At 33.9% G+C, this 13,049-nt stretch overlaps 1 pseudogene; it reads right to left on the bottom strand.

The window, feature by feature from the left end:
- Positions 1–1,510: 1,510 nt before the first annotated feature.
- Positions 1,511–3,186, bottom strand: LOC149534321 (cytochrome P450 750A1 pseudogene; annotated as a pseudogene).
- Positions 3,187–13,049: the final 9,863 nt, after the last annotated feature.

Below are 13,049 nucleotides of genomic sequence, written 5' to 3'. Positions count from 1 at the left end.
ATTATCAAAGAAGTGTCAATGAGATTATCGAAGAAACTTAGAATGGAAGTTTGGAGTTGATCTAACCCTAAGATTCAAGATCAAGTTTAGGGTTATCAAATAGGAAAGCATCCATTGGGAGCCATTAAAACATAAGATCCAATTAGGACCCCTTAGAGCACATTTACTATTACTGAGCACACTAATATCTCCTAAGGGGTTGCAATGGGTCCTAAGTGGTTGTGATGTAACCTAATATGCCCCATTGGGTTTTATGTGGTCCTAATGTATCATGAGGAGTCATGTTAAATCCTAAGTGGTTTTACAACCCCTTAGGAACCCTTATGACCTATTATGACTCCTTAAAACACATTAACCATTATAGGACACACTAATGGGATATAAATAGTTCTAATGTATCATAAAGAGGTCATTATAGATTCTAAGTGGTCCTAGGTTGCATTGTGGCCCATTAAGACCCTTTAGGAATCATTAGGACCAATTAGGACACGTTAAAATCCATTAATGCCACTTAATACATATTAAGGGGCATATGCCACTCTTGTTGGCATAACTAATGAAGTGATTGAGATTGCTGGCATAATTAATGAAGAGATTGGTATAGTGATGTTGTATGATGAGTTGATGAAGAATTGCTATATATTTAATAACATGTAAATCAATTATTGGGTTGTCATTAATGTCGACTATTTGACTAAGTGTTTTTAGCATGTTACCAGATATTGATTGAGTAAATCATGAGTTATAGTATGAATTATATGTTTCTATCCTACATGAATGTTAAGCTATGTGTCGCAATGCCACATTTATGATAACACCTATTTTATGAAAAAAAGAGTAAGTTTTGATTGATGAGCTCAAATAGATAATTGGTAAGAGAGTCCATGATAAAAAATTAGTTGATTTGAATGTTACTTCCGATCGATAATATATATTAGTTTGATCGATCATAGCATATAGTTTGTAATGATGACAATATGTTGTGGTTATGATACATCTCTAATGTGTGTGTATTGACAAAATGTGCAATACTAGTAATTGGTCAAGTAGTATTGCACAAAGAATAAATAGAAGGAAATATATAAAGGATCAATCCAAACCTAACAATAACGATAATGCTAGTGATGTATATAAATAAATAACATTTCTCATATGTATAGATTATTATTATTTATAAAATTGTGTAAAAAGTAAATAAATTTAGTTAAAATGATCAAGAGAGTCTAGCTAAATCTTAAATCTAATAAATTTAAAGTTTGATAAATAAAATAACATAGAGGAGGACACTACAAATGATAGTTAATGACTATGAAAATAAGCGGATGTAGGATATGATCCAAAAACAATAGTAAATTTAGTCAAAACTTTGCTGGAATGGGAAAATATCAAAAAACTAAATTAGATAAATACACATTAAATATCTATATCTTCTCATTTTCTAATGAAAATTATATTTATTTATTATGATCATGGATTATATAATTCTAATAAAAGTGTCATGAACAATTTTTCATAGATATTCCACATATTCACAAGAAGGTCCATTCCCTCTTAACCTCCAGGTTGGAGTAGAAAATAAATTCTCCTTTTTAGGAATGGTCACCCCAAAAGACTCCTTCATGTCTATTTGTCCCTCACTTTTCCAATTAAAATAGTGAAAGAGGTGTGCTAATGCAATCTCAATGGTGGCAATGGCCATGGAAAATCTAGGACAACTCCTCCTTCCTACCCCAAAAGGAATCATCCTCAGTTTTGGATCTCGAACTATATCAAAATCCTTACCCAAAAATCTTTCAGGCTTGAATTCTGATGGATCTTTCCAAACTCTTGGATCTCTTCCTATCACCCAAGCATTAACAATGAGTCTTGTTTTTGTAGGCATCAAGTAGCTATGATGAGTGCCCTCTACAATACATGTTTCTATAGATTCATGGGGAATAAGCAAGGGTACTATAGAATGCAATCTGAGTGTCTCTTTTAACACACAATGCAAGTATTCCATCCTTTTAATACAGAATTTTCTCATCTTTTTGAACCACAAAATCTATTTCTTCTTGTAGTTTCTTCATCATGAATTTATTTCTAAATACCTCTGCTAGTGCCCATTCCAACGTAGTTGCCGACGTTTCTATTCCAGCAACAAACATGTCCTATATCCATATGAACATATTAAATCATAAAAATAAGCAAGTATAATCAATAGAAATAACGCCTAATTTAAAACCTTGGAAATGATTCAAAACTTTCAAGAAAATCCCATAAAATTTAAATGTAAAATAAGGAAATTGAGGATAGAATCACCATAATTATAGCTTTCTTATCTTCTAATGTGATTTCGTCGCCCAAATCCACAAGCACATCAACCAAGTCCTCGTGCTCATGCTCCTCTACTGTGTTGCGCCTCAGCTTACACTCCACATGCTCATCTATTATTCTACCAAAAATGGCATCCAACTGCCTGTGCACATTCTTCATGCGTCGCCTTAGCCCCTACAAATCAAGCCACTCTAAACAAGGAATAAGATCGCCAATATTAATGGCTCCGGCCAACGCAGCAGCCTCCGCCGCCAATTCCTCAAACGCGGAGCCGCTAGAGAAGCGGTTTGTAGTTGTCTTCGCCATCAATATTCGCCAGTTCAAGTCCGATGTGTAGGATGAAATGGCGCGGCTCACATTAACTCTAACTTTCCCCTTCTCACTCTTCCCCAAGATACATCGCACCATCGACCTCACTTCTTCCTCCTGCAGCATCTTAAAGGATTCGATTCTCTTGCCTTTCAGTAGCTGCAAAATGCATATCTTTCTCATGTTTCGCCAATATGATCCGTAGGGAGAAAATACAATGTCCTTGCCATCGTAGAACAAGTATTTTGTAGCGGCAGGAGGAGGCCTGCTCGCAAATATCAAGTCATGGGTTTTAAGAAACTGCTTTGCCGCCTCAGATGAAGACGCAACAACAACGAAAACTGAACCCAACCTCAGTGACATTATTGGCCCGTATTTCTCAGCAAGCCGCTGCAGACTACGGTGAGGAAGAAATCCCAATTGATGGAGGTTTCCTATGATGGGCAGAGGAAATGAACCTGGCAAAGAAAATCTCCTCTTTTTGGCTCTCGCCCATCCTAATACTATGGATAATAACAGGCTCAATATTAAAGTTGCAGAAACACTCATATTGAAATCCATTACCGTTCAGACTAAAAAGTATGGCTGCTCACTCAGTTAGCTAGGAGTGGAAATCTTTATATAAACCTAAATGGATAAGGAAATATGGCGAAGCTCTAAATATAATCCATCCACTCATTTTTTTTTAAGATAAAAATAAATTTTGAAGGGAGGCACAGACAATATGGGAGGGGACTATCCTCTTTACAAATTGTACTATTTACTAAATTTTGAAAAAATGAAAATAGAATGAATTTTTTTTGAGATTTCAGTATTTGATTTTCATAATCTGTATATTTTATTATCCAAAACAACAATTTTTTATTTTAAAAATCACTTATTTTTATGAATCTGAAAAATAATCAGCCACTCCCTTTTCCTAATTATTACAACATACTTTAAACATAATAATAATTTCTAAAACAATATCGTTTGACAATAGTGTGGTTATATGTTCTTTTCTGCTCGTCTGTGCTCAATTATCAATGGTGCCAGTAAATGAATTAGATTTTTGTTCAGAACTTTGATCGAATCCAGTCACAACTTCCCTGTTCTTCGAGCCGCGGTCAGTATAAAAGCCTGCAAGGGTATTTCAATTCATTCACGCCCACTGAATTTGGTAGGAGTATTCAGAATTGATTTTTCTTCTGTCAGAAGAATCTCCATGCCTTTCTTTTCCCACATAACTCCATCAACTCTCACGTCTCAAGACGTGCAAGGTGCATGCCCACTGTTTAGTATGATACACATATTTTTATATTTGAAAAATGTAAGGAAAGTTACAACATCCAATTTTGTTCAGCTTTAAGCCATTGGGCTTGTACTCAATTTTTTATGAACTATAAGCACAATAATTGCATGTCTGATGGATGAAATCTCCACTTCCTGTGTGGTGTCTACTACAAGTTTAGTGCTTATGTTCTATGTTGGAATTTCACCTTTTCTAATATATAACTATAGTTATTAAATTAAAGTCATGACACTACCAATCTATAATTATTGAAACAATTTGAAATTTATATTAATAGTAATAAAATAATTTTCTTAACATCATTTAGATATAATTTGTGTTAAGTGTTTTATTCATTTTCATAAGAGATAGTTCAAGTAAACTACTATTTATGAAACATAGGTCGATGAGTTGTTCTAAAAGGAGGATGAAAGAGAAGGTGGTGAATTTTGGTGAGGGGAGAATGGAGGAGGAGGAGGAGGAGGAGGGTTCAGACTCCTCTCGGTCTAGCTCGGGTGAAGGGATTAAGGAAAAGAAGGAGATGACACATGTCTCGGCCACCATAGGATTGGGGTGTGTGGACTTAACTTAGGACCAGTTCCTTGAAACTGTGGATAGAGTGCCCTCACTTATATCGATTTCCTCCTTTGTTAGGGCTTCTTCCAAGGATAACACTAACCCTCTGATTATGCAAGATGTAACTATGCTGTAGGTAGATGGCTACCCTTGCGACAAGTAGGAGATCAACGTGGCGATCAAGAAGATGGCTAGCAATGATGTGTAGGAAAGAATTCATGTGTTGGAAGAAAGAATGCGACTTTTGACAAAGTTTACTATCAAAGTGACACATGCAGCTGCTACCACACTTCACCTGCTTGAAGTTCAGGATGGAGACCTGCCAAAGGAGGACTCCAAAATATTGTTTGACTTTCTTATGGAAGATTGGGCTAATATCCTCTTAGGAGGAAGGAGGCTAAGAAGCCTTAATGGCTATCTCCTTCTAGTTTTTCATGTTGTTTTTCTACTATTTGTTGAACTTGGTTGGGTTTAAGGCTTTTATGCCTTTGTTTTTATATTTTTGTAGCTTTTTCAGTTCTAATATAGGCAATATGTATGTCATGCATGTTGATACTCTTTTAGTTAAGTTTTCAAATTATGTTTTTGTATTTTAAAGTGGTAGGGGTTAGTTTTGGTTGTTGGTAAACTATTTAAGGGCCATCCTCCTAGTTTTGGTTGCTTTTAATTCAAAAACATAGGTCAATGATTACTATTCAAAAAATATTAAAACATTTATTACACGAGCCTACAACACAATGGTAGCTTGCTCATTACCCATCAAAAAAAACATTTAAAAACTTATTTCATTTAATTTTATGTAAACTCAATAAATCATTGTATAATATTAAAAGTTTAAATAAATTTCTTATATTAAAAAAAAAAAGATATTCAATTTTCTATTTATTTATCTTTTTATTGATTTATATTACAAATAATAAGGAAAAAAATGATTATCTTGTATTGAAATGATTTGTAAATGCATTTAATTCACCCAATATAAAATCAACATTATTAATGACCATTTAAATTTCATGATGCCTATTCTATGTGTAATATATTGATTTTAATGTGTAATTTTAATTAGTTGCTTTTAGCTGCAAAAATAATTTATCATTCAATTTTATTAAAGCATTAGATTGCTTTAAATTTTGTGGTTAAATTCTTAACTTTGATTTTATGAACAACAATGTTTCATATTAAATAGATATGAAATGATGGGAAAATATTTAAATTTGAAATATTTTTATTAGAATAAAAAAAACTCTAAGGGAAACTTGAGATCCTTGACAAAAAATATTAGTCATGCTGACAAAAAACATCAAACACAGACCAATTATTGGGCAATTTCTAACCAAAAGAAAATGAAAAAAGAGTCACAAACCCAACACAAGCTACAAACTTTTTATTACTTCTTCATTCTTATGAATTATTTTGGCATTAATGATGTGAACATTGTCGATGATGTTATCTAGGGAAACCTTATCTTTGTCCCAGCTATGTGTCTTAGTATCAGGACTAGGAATAAGACTTGTACCCACCTCTTGTTGACAACCACTTCTTTCTTTATTCTTCCCTTGTAGAGGGGACCAAGTTTCCCTTCAAGAGGTATTGGATAGTTTGAGTGTGTTTATTCAACTACTCAAACCCACAAATGTTATTTTCCATAGAAATGCAACTAACCAACACCATCATTCCTAACTTTTTCATGCATATTCTCATAAGAATATTCTAAATTCTTGTTTTATTCTTCAAGAAACTCATTCATATATTTGATGTCCTTAGCAAGGTACTCAATACTAGCAATAATTTTATCTGTGTTTGGCATAATCAAGGTTAAATTAACTTTTCCCTAATCTACTATGTGATTGAGGGAGTTACCCATCTCCTCAATTTCTTAAACTTTGACACTAGACACATTGAAAAGGGTTGATTGGTCATTAATAAGATCCTTCACATTTTTTCTCATATCCCCTATTTCACTAATAGGGGTTTCCTTTTCTACACTAGTCCATTCCTTGTTCTCAAGTGGGATTTCAATATGAAAATCCTATTGAAAACAAATTGACATAAGTATAAATATGTGTTTCAATCATTATTTTGTCACTAATGTCAAACCCACTACTTGTTGGTAAGACAATTTCTTATATGATTTAGGTAGTATCATTTGTTTGATTGATGAAGAGGATTTGATCAAATGAGATAACAATAGCACCTAGAGGAAAGCTTGAGGTATGATATGAAAAAGTGTATACGGATTAGTTAAGACAATGATATTATAGTGCATTGATAATCTACTTAAGGTTGCAAAGGATGGTTACACCGATTAAGTTTAGAAGAACACGTTAAACAAAGTTTGTTTGCCAAGCTAAACATTTTGCATAGTAGATGCTGAGAAAAGTTAGTGCAAGCTAAGTAGAAAATTAGTTGGAGCCAAGAAGAGTCAATTTCAGTGTAAGACAAGTAAAGTTTAGTTGATGCTGAGCACCAATAAACTTGAATTCATGCCGAATAATTTGATAGAGGATGTCAAGAAACACAGTATGTCCCAAGTGTCAAAAGCCAATTAATTCCAAGTGTCATCATTATGAGAAAGATTGAGAATTTGATGAATCTAAGTTGACAAGTTTGATTTATTGGATTGTGTGAATCGTGTGGAAGATAAGATTGATAAGCTGTTGGCACAAAATTTATGGAGAACTATTTTGAGGTGAATTCAAAGTGGATTGAAGGAGAAGTTTATAGAAGGGAATGAAATGAAATGAAGGGTAGATTCATTAAATCCTACCTAATCTAACCTATCCCTAAAATGGATGATAGAGGTTGAATGACAAAAGATCTTGATTCTCTATTTATAGAGATGGCTAGTCAGAAGCAAGGGTTGTCATGTGTGAGAACCTAAGGAAGATAATGGGTCTAAGGTATTTGCTTCATTTAGTGACCTAAGAGAAGAGACTACATTGGCAAGAAAATCAAGAAGGCTTAAGGTTATGGATGCTTGAAGGGTGAACAAGCTATCAGAGCTAAAGAGTGTGAAAGCCAAGTAGAATGGAGGATTGAAATAGAGATCTGTAATCTACAAATTTGGTTGTATGTTGGTATCAAATCAAGCCTTACTATTACCTTCTAATCATTGTATCAGTCTTAGGTAAATCCTTTGGAATAGGGTTGACCTAACAATCATTTGTAAATTCTTTAACTAGGTGACATTCAAAGTGAATGATCTAAAGTCCTGTTAGCACTTGATATGGACACAATTTTAAAACTTCAAGTGTAGATTTTGAACCACTTCGAATTGAAGTTCAAAGTAGTTCAAACTGGTTCAAAGCAGTTCAATTGTTTAGCTGACTCATCCTGCAGGTTCAATACAAGCAAAGTTCAGACACTGGGTTCAAAATGCAAATCAGATTGACTCAAAAAAGTTCAAAATCAGAAGATCAAGTCCAGTAGATGTTTGTTCCAAGTTTATAGATGATCAATTCAAATCCAAAGTTCAGGGCCTCATGCACCTTTGTTTGCATTGGAGATAATTCCAAAGCAAGCTAAAATAGAATTTCATGCAACATCTAAGAAATAAGAACTATGGCATCAAGGATTTCATGGGCTGAGATCAATTGATGCAATTGGAATTCGATGATGAGGCTATGTAATTGGAATCTAATGTTTTTGCATTCATGTCATGTCGAGCCTGCCTTCAAAATGAATTCTTTGGCTTTATGTAAGCTCATAGCCATGATGCATCATAGGAGCGGTCACAGTCAACAAAAAATTGTTGGCTGCATCACACATTGAAAATGAATCCATTGTGATTTCATATGCTAGGTATAAGCGTGGATACCTACAATGCAACAGATGATAAGAGGCAACTGCGCAAGGCTAGTATAACCACGGCTTCCTTCAATACACATAAATATATTAATCGGCATTATCGTGATGGGCAGTAATAGCATAACCCGCAAGTAACTTTATCCTACAGTCCAAGTTTCAGTTTGGAGAAGAGGCTGGATCCCATTGTGAATAACTGCAACACCAAATACATCTTCATATGGTAGGGAGAAATGTATATGGAAAGTGATGCATCGGGCCTTCACTCTATGAGGATTCCATGAGCACAAATTCCCTTCGTAATGATTGGTGTCTACAGCTTGTGGCTAGCAAGGAGATAAAACATGAACTGTTCGACAAAGTGCAATACCTTCTAGAAAAGATAAATGAAGAGCCATGTGATGTTTCATTATTTAAAGCTGATATATGGAGATGAAGAGTCAATACTCATTCAGCAAAATCAAGAACCTTAGATTGATTATAATGATGCACTCAGCTGCTACAACATATAGATTCTTATCTGGGATTGGTAATTGTTACCCAAAGAAACTGTGTTAAATATTTGAATTATGGTTATGGCTTCATCATTGTTCCATTTGTATTCATAAAAGATACGCCTCTCCATCAATTTGTGATAAAGCTGCACAACCTTTGCGTAATCTAGTATCAAAAAACAAGCACACAGCCTTCAGCAACATTAACAGTCCTAGGATATAGAACCCCGAGCCAGTTCAGAGCTTCGTCGTGCATTTGATCTTATGTATCTAGATGGTGGTGTTGGTTGGGAGCTTTTGTTGTCAATGTTGCGTAATAGGGGTTGGCAATGTATAAGTACCAAAGGTTGCTAAAAATATAACTCAAAATAGTTATAGCCATGGAAGATAGAACTTTATAAAATTAGGATGGGGTGATGAAAAGGTTTTGGAGGAAAATGTTGTGAACACAAACTATAATGAGAACATTTATCATGCATGGTTGTACACGTTTCACTACTCCTCTCACCCATGGCTTAATATTATTGCTGAGTTGCTTCATTTTGGAAATCATAAGTTATATTAAGATTAGTGAAATGCAAAAACTTCTTCAATAAAGCCTATCAGTTATGTACCTTATTGGGACCTATGCGAAGCCACATGTGGCATTATTGGATGAGTTAACGAAAACACATTTTACAGTCAGCATGAGGATTAAACGAATTGAAGAGCAGATTGGATTATTGACGACAGAGGATCCATCAGTGGTTAAAACTACTTTGGAGGAATTTTCTAATGTTGATGTGCCAGATGCCAAAAACCACCTTCGGAGAATAGATTCAAGCAATTCAAATAGTTAAATTAACAATCTTCATTTAGAGTTACCAAATTGATATACGATGATAGATGTTCAAGAATGAAGATTAGGGAAGAAATAAATAATATTATATTATTTTAGTAAACATTATATCATCATTAATAGGAATGTTAATAGAAAAAGTCGATGAATCAGTAAAAAGGGAGAGTTTCTCAAGAATCAGTTATAAAACTGAAAAGCCATGGGAAAAGGAGGAGGTTAAATAAGCCAGTAGGCAGAGCATCACAAGGGGGTTTGATTTTTCCTTCTTTCAAACTGTACACTATGTGCTGCAAAAGGGGGAAGATTCTGCAAATTATTCCATTTACTTGAGAGGCTGTGAGAGGCAGAGCATGGGTTGTTTCTCTTTTCCAAAATTGTGTGTTTGAGTTAGAGATAGGATTTTGATGGTTGATGTAATATTGTGAAAGAAGTTTTTGTCTTTCTTAAAAATAGTGATTTGGCTGTAATGTGTAAAAGGGTCTTTGTATTCTTTTACATTCAGAGAAGGGAGACTAGAGGTAATTATATTAGAATTGTGATTATGATGTATTTTCCTTCCACTAATCATAATCTTGGCATCATTTTTAGTTTTCTCTGAAATACATGCTAATGTCACTATTTTCTTGTTACACCATCTTTTCAAAACATCTTTTAAAACTCTAAATTTTTAATCCTCTCAAGAGGATGGAGGATATATTTTCGTTTACACTATGTAATGCAGTGTACATCAAATTAACTTTGTGTAATCTGCTATATTCTATTTCCTTTCTTTTCAATTATTAAGTCTACGTGTCTACTCTATGTTTATGGATAGATGCTTGATATCCTTTTGTGCTTTTTGGTCAAAAACATTCAAAAATAATTCATTGAATATTTCATACGAGGAGCTGTACCTGATAAAATTTAGAGGAAGGTTATCAATTCCATGATAACCTATCCAACTGTTGGTGTTGATCTGTCCTTCCACTTGGGCATTCAGGGTCAAATTTGCACATGTTTTCTTGGAGGACAAGCTATTCACTAACAAGTCCTTTTACAAGGTTCACTCCTAATAGTGTGGTCAAAGTTCTTTAACTGGGTTACATTTAACAATGTGCATTGCAACCTTTAATAGGGTTGGCCTTTCACAGGGCATCACTTCAGAAGAGTGAGAATGAGCAACATGTTACTGGTGGGTTTTACCAAATTGGATTTCCACATAAAATCATTATGTCAAATGCATTATTGAATCTATTATGTTTCATGTTTACATTTGTCCAAATTGATTTGATAGTAACCTACAAGTTTAAGTGATTCTAATGAATGCATGCATGATGAAAATGTTTTATGGATATGGGTTCACTAAGCTATGGAAAATATTATTTGTACATCTAGACCTTGAATAACTGATTCACCCCCCCCTCTTAGTTATTTTAAAAAATTCTAACAATTGGTATTAGAGCCATCTGCTTAAGAGGACTAGTTTGAATGTACTAGAAGCACAAAGATCAAGATGTCAAAAAGAGAGTTACCCAAGCTTAATAGATATAACTTTCCTACATGGCAAAGTTTGATGAAGCTACACCTAGGAGGTCTTGGAAATCATGCACAATCTACCATTATTATTGAGCATGTTGATCCAGTTGGAGCCCTAACTAGTGAAGATATAACAAAGAAGAAATAACACAACCAGGAAATGTTGGAGATTGCCTCTACCCTAAGCTATGTTGAGTTTGATGTTAGCAAAGGTCTTGATAGTGCAAAGAAACTGTGGGATGCTCTACACACTATCTATGAAGGTGACAAGAATGTTCTAAGACCCAAAGCTAAAAGTCTCAGCACGATAAGTTCGATGATATGAGAATGTAAAAGGATGAGAATATTGCTCAATATTGTTATAGGATAAAAGATGTTGTTAATGCAATAAGAGGAGTTACTAGTACAATAGATGATGATGTTGTACTAAGAAAAGTCTTGAGAACACTTCTGTCCATCTATCTTATTAGAGTTTATGCAATACAATAACTGAGATGTATGCCAGGGAATAATCTGACTCTTGGAGGTCTTGTCGATAGGCTCATTGCTTTTGAGCTATCTAATTTTGATAATTAAAAACCTATTGATGTTGAATCTACTTTCAAAGCTAAGCTGACATTGAAGGAACCCAATGAGAAGAAGAAGAAGAAGAAGACAAAATATGTGTCTAGTGATAGTGATACAAATGAGGAAGATGTAGATCAACTTGAAACTCTATTGGCAAGGAGATTTCATAGAGGTAAATGCAAGTTTAAAGGTAAGTTACCTATCATGTGTTTCAATTGCAATGAGGTTGGTCATATTGCTGCTAGATGTCTAGAGAAGAAGAATTACAGAGGTGGTGACAAGTATAGAAGTAGAAGAGATGAAGACAAAAAAGACTACAAAGACAAAGGCAAGAATTCTTGCTACATTATTGAAAAGGAAATAAAAGATCATGGATTTGACAATCATGATAATGAAGTGGTGCATGTTGCAATGAAGGATGAATTTGATGAAGATGAGGTGAATGCACTAGTGTCTTATGTGAACAAGAATGACATATGGATCATTGATAGTGGGTGTTCACATCACATAATTAGAGATAAAAGTAAGTTCATTACCTTGAATTATTATGATGGAAATAGTGTAAGTTTTGGTAATGATGCACCATGTCTGATAAAAGGAAAAGTTTCTATCAAGCTCACAGAAAAGATTTTATGAATGCTTATTATGTTGAAGGACTTAACTATAACTTGTTGAATGTTTTACAACTAAATAATTTGGGTTGCAAGGTTGAGTTTGAGAAAAAAATTGCTAAGATATATGATACTGATGGAAAATTGATTGTAAAAGGTTATCAAACTAGAGGTAATCTATTCTACCTTAATATAGAGGATGCTACTTGTCTAGTTGTAGAATTTGTTGATGTGTGGGTATGGTACAAGAAGTCATGTCATGTTAATTTTGATAACTTGGTTAGTATTAGTAACATGAAAATATTCGGAGGTTTTCTTAAGTTGAAGAAGCCTAACAATATAATTTGCAAACAATGTCATTTAGGCAAAATGACAAAGTCAAGTTTTAAGAGTAATACTCATAGCTCTAAAGGAGTATTAGAGATTGTTCACACTGATTTGTGTGGACCAATTGGAGAGCAAAGCTAAAAAGGACATAATTACATTATGCTTCTTGTTGATGATTATTCTAGAATGATCAGTGTTATGTTTCTGAAACAGAAATATGATGCTTTCCAAATGTTTAAGTGGTACTTAAAAAGAGTTGACAAGGAAATAGGTAAAAGTATGAAATGTTTGAGATCTGATAGAGGAGGAGAATTTACATCAAATGATTTTGAGATATTTTGTAATGAGAGAGGAATCAAAAGATAGACACCTACCCCTAGAACCCCTCCAAAAAATAGAATTGCTAAAAGGAGGAATATATC

The sequence above is a fragment of the Cupressus sempervirens genome, chromosome 10 (assembly GCF_028749045.1).
Source record: "Cupressus sempervirens isolate cs-2001-9-10 chromosome 10, ASM2874904v1, whole genome shotgun sequence".
NCBI classification, from domain to species: domain Eukaryota; kingdom Viridiplantae; phylum Streptophyta; class Pinopsida; order Cupressales; family Cupressaceae; genus Cupressus; species Cupressus sempervirens.
This window is presented reverse-complemented; position numbering and strand designations above follow the sequence as displayed.